The following is a 3,714-nucleotide window of genomic DNA, read 5'->3' as shown; positions in this document are numbered from 1 at the left end:
TTTTTGAAAAAGATTTTGAAATTAGAAATCAAAAAGATATGATTGAAAACTTTTTTTGAAAAAGATGTGATTAAAAAGATATGATTGAAAAGATATAGTTTCAAAAAGATATGATTGAGAAGATATGATTTGGAAAAACAATTTAAAAAGATTTGATTTTTAAAATCAATGACTTGTCTAACAAGAAAAGATATGATTCGAACATTAAACCTTTCTCAACAGAAAAGGCAACATACTTGAAATGTTGAATCAAATCATTATTTTGGCGTCGTTGCCGGGGATTGTTTGAGTTTGGACAACTGACGGTTCATCTTGTTGCTTAGATTAGGTATTTTTCAAAATTTTTAAGAATGAATTCTAGTGTTTCAAGGTGATGTTCTTATCATCACCAAAGCTGATTGATCTTCATAAATTTAGCTCTTGAATGCAATGTTCTGCTGAAGCTTGGCTAGCCATATCTAATTTCTTTAGACTGAAGCTTTAGACTAACATTGCATGATTCCTGGAATTCTCATTAAGAATTTTGATACCTTTATTTTCTTTTCATTCTTATTAAAAATTTTGAATCTCTTTATTTTCTTCTCCATATAATTTTCGAAAAATCCAAAAAATTTACAAAGTCATAAAAACCAAAAATATTTTATGTTTCTTGTTGAGTCTAGTGTCTCATTTTAAGTTTGGTGTCAATTGCATGCATTCTTTGAAGTCAATCATGTGTCTTCATTGATCTTCAAGTTGCTCTTGATGATTTCATTGCTCTGATCTTTAAATTCTCTTGTCTAGAGTGTTTTGTTGTTTCTCATATGCATTCTCAACTTGTTAGTGTCAGTAGTATACAAACTTCTAAGTTTGGTGTCTTGCATGCATTGTTTATTTGATTTTAGTTGCATTTTGATTTTTCCTCATCATTAAAAATCCAAAAAAAATTTAATTTGTGTCTTTTCAAGTCAATAATGCAGAGAATTGAAGATTCAGAACATACAGCAGAGGAATTACACAGAAAAAGCTGGGCATTCAAAACGCCCAGTGAGGAAGGAAAACTGGCATTTAAACGCCAGCCAGGGTACCTGGTTGGGCGTTTAGCGCCCAAAAGGGTAGCATTTTGGGCGTTAAACGCCAGAATGGATACCATTCTGGGTGTTTAACGCCAGGATGGCACAAGAGGGAAGATTTTGTTTTTAATTCAAATTTTTTTCAAGTTTCCATAATTTTTCAAAATCAAATCTTTTTCAAATCATATATTTTCAATCATATATTTTCAAAATTAATTTCTTTCCAATTTCAAAAATACTTGCTAACAATTAATGATTTGATTCAACATTTCAAGTATGTTGCCTTTTCTGTTGAGAAAGGTTTAATGTTCGAATCATATCTTTTCTTGTTAGTCAAGTCATTGATTTTAAAAATCAAATCTTTTTAAATTGTTTTTCCAAATCATATCTTCTCAATCATATCTTTTTTAAAACTATATATTTTCAATCATATCTTTTTAATCATATCTTTTTCAAAATAAGTTTTCAATCATATCTTTTTGATTTCTAATTTCAAAATCTTTTTCAAAAAACATTTTATCTCTATCCCAATCATATTTTTCGAAAATCATTCTTCAATTTTTCAAAATGTTTTTAAAATCTTTTTAAATTTATTTTCGAAAATTTCTTCCCCTCTTCTCACATCCTTCTATTTATGGAGTAACATGTACAATTTGAAATCTATCTTTCTAAGTTCGAATTCTTCTACCTCTTCCTTCTATTTTTCTTTTTCCTCTGACACCTCAAGGAATCTCTATACTGTGACATAGAGGATTCCATATTTTCTTGTTCTCTTCTCTTTCATATGAGCAGGAGCAAAGACAAAAGCATTCTTGTTGATGCTGACCCTGAACCTGAAAGGACCTTGAAGCGAAAACTAAGAGAAGTTAAAGCACAACTCTCTGTAGAGGACCTAACAGAAATCTTCAAAGAAGAAGACATGGCAGCCGAAACAAACAACAATGCCAACAATGCAAGGAAGGTGCTGGGTGACTTCACTGCACCTACTCCCAACTTCTATGGGAGAAGCATCTCTATCCCTACCATTGGAGCAAATAACTTTGAGCTTAAGCCTCAATTAGTTTCTCTGATGCAACAGAATTACAAGTTCCATGGACTTCCATTGGAAGATCCTCATCAGTTTTTAGCTGAATTCTTACAAATCTGTGACACTGTTAAGACCAATGGGGTTGACCCTGAGGTCTACAGACTTATGCTATTCCCTTTTACTGTAAGAGACAGAGCTAGAATATGGTTGGACTTGCTGTAAGAGACTGAGCTAGAATATGGTTGGACTCACAACCTAAAGAAAGCCTGAACTCTTGGGAAAAGCTAGTCAATGCCTTCTTGGCAAAGTTCTTTTCACCTCAAAAATTGAGTAAGCTTAGAGTGGAAGTCCAAACCTTCAAACAGAAGGAAGGTGAATCCCTCTATGAAGCTTGGGAAAGATACAAACAATTGATCAGAAAGTGTCCTTCTGACATGCTTTCTTAGTGGAGCATCATAGGTATCTTCTATGATGGTCTGTCTGAACTGTCCAAGATGTCATTGGATAGCTCCGCTGGAGGATATCTTCATCTGAAGAAGACGCCTGCAGAAGCTCAAGAACTCATTGAAATGGTTACAAATAACCAATTCATGTACACTTCTGAAAGGAATCCTGTGAACAATGGGACGAATCAGAAGAAAGGAGTTCTTAAGATTGATACTCTGAATGCCATATTGGCTTAGAACAAAATATTGACTCAGCAAGTCAATATGATTTCTCAAAGTCTGTTTGGAAAGCAAGCTGCACCAGGCAGTACTAAGGATGCTTCATCTAAAGAAGAAGCTTATGATCCTGATATCCCTTTAATGGAAGAGGTGAATTACATGGGAGAACCCTATGGAAACACCTATAATCCTTCATGGAGAAATCACTCAAATCTCTCATGGAAGGATCAACAGAGACCTCAACAAGGTTTCAACAACAATAATGGTGGAAGAAACAGGTTTAGCAATGGCAAGGCTTTTCCATCATTTTCTCAGCAACAGACAGAGAATTCTAAGCAGAGCCACTCTGACTTAGCAACCATGGTCTCTGATCTAATTAAAACCACTCAAAGTTTCATGACTGAAACAAGGTCCTCCATTAGAAACTTGGAGGCACAAGTGGGTCAGCTGAGTAAGAAAGTTACTGAACTCCCTCCTAGTACTCTTCCAAGCAATACAGAAGAGAATCCAAAAGGAGAGCGCAAGGCCATCAACATGGCTGAACTTGGAGAGGAGAAAGAGGCGGTGAGCGCCACTGAGGAAGACCTCAATGGATGTCCACTGGCCTCCAATGAGTTCCCTAATAAGGAACCATGGGAATCTGAGGCTCACACTGAGACCATAGAGATTCCATTGGATTTACTTCTGCCATTCATGAGCTCTGATGAGTATTCTTCCTCTGAAGAGGATGAATATGTCACTGAAGAGCAAGTTGCTAAGTACCTTGGAGCAATCATAAAGCTAAATGACAAGTTATTTGGTAATGAGACCTGGGAGGATGAACCCCCTTTGCTCACCAAAGAACTGGCTGACTTGTCTAGGCAGAAACTACCTCAAAAGAGACAGGACCCTGGGAAGTTCTCAATACCTTGTACAATAGGCACCATGACCTTCAAGAAGGCTCTGTGTGACCTAGGGTCAAGCATAAACC

General features: G+C 35.7%; 1 non-coding gene across 1 annotated transcript; it reads right to left on the bottom strand.

Moving 5' to 3' along the window:
- Positions 1-2,411: 2,411 nt before the first annotated feature.
- Positions 2,412-2,519, bottom strand: LOC127747111 (small nucleolar RNA R71). Its single transcript, XR_008008914.1, has one exon. It is a non-coding gene; the product is annotated as a small nucleolar RNA R71 (small nucleolar RNA).
- Positions 2,520-3,714: the final 1,195 nt, after the last annotated feature.

This window comes from Arachis duranensis, chromosome 4 (genome assembly GCF_000817695.3).
Source record: "Arachis duranensis cultivar V14167 chromosome 4, aradu.V14167.gnm2.J7QH, whole genome shotgun sequence".
NCBI classification, from domain to species: Eukaryota; Viridiplantae; Streptophyta; class Magnoliopsida; order Fabales; family Fabaceae; genus Arachis; species Arachis duranensis.
Note: the sequence above shows the minus strand (reverse complement) of the source record. Positions and strands in the feature narration are given on the sequence as shown.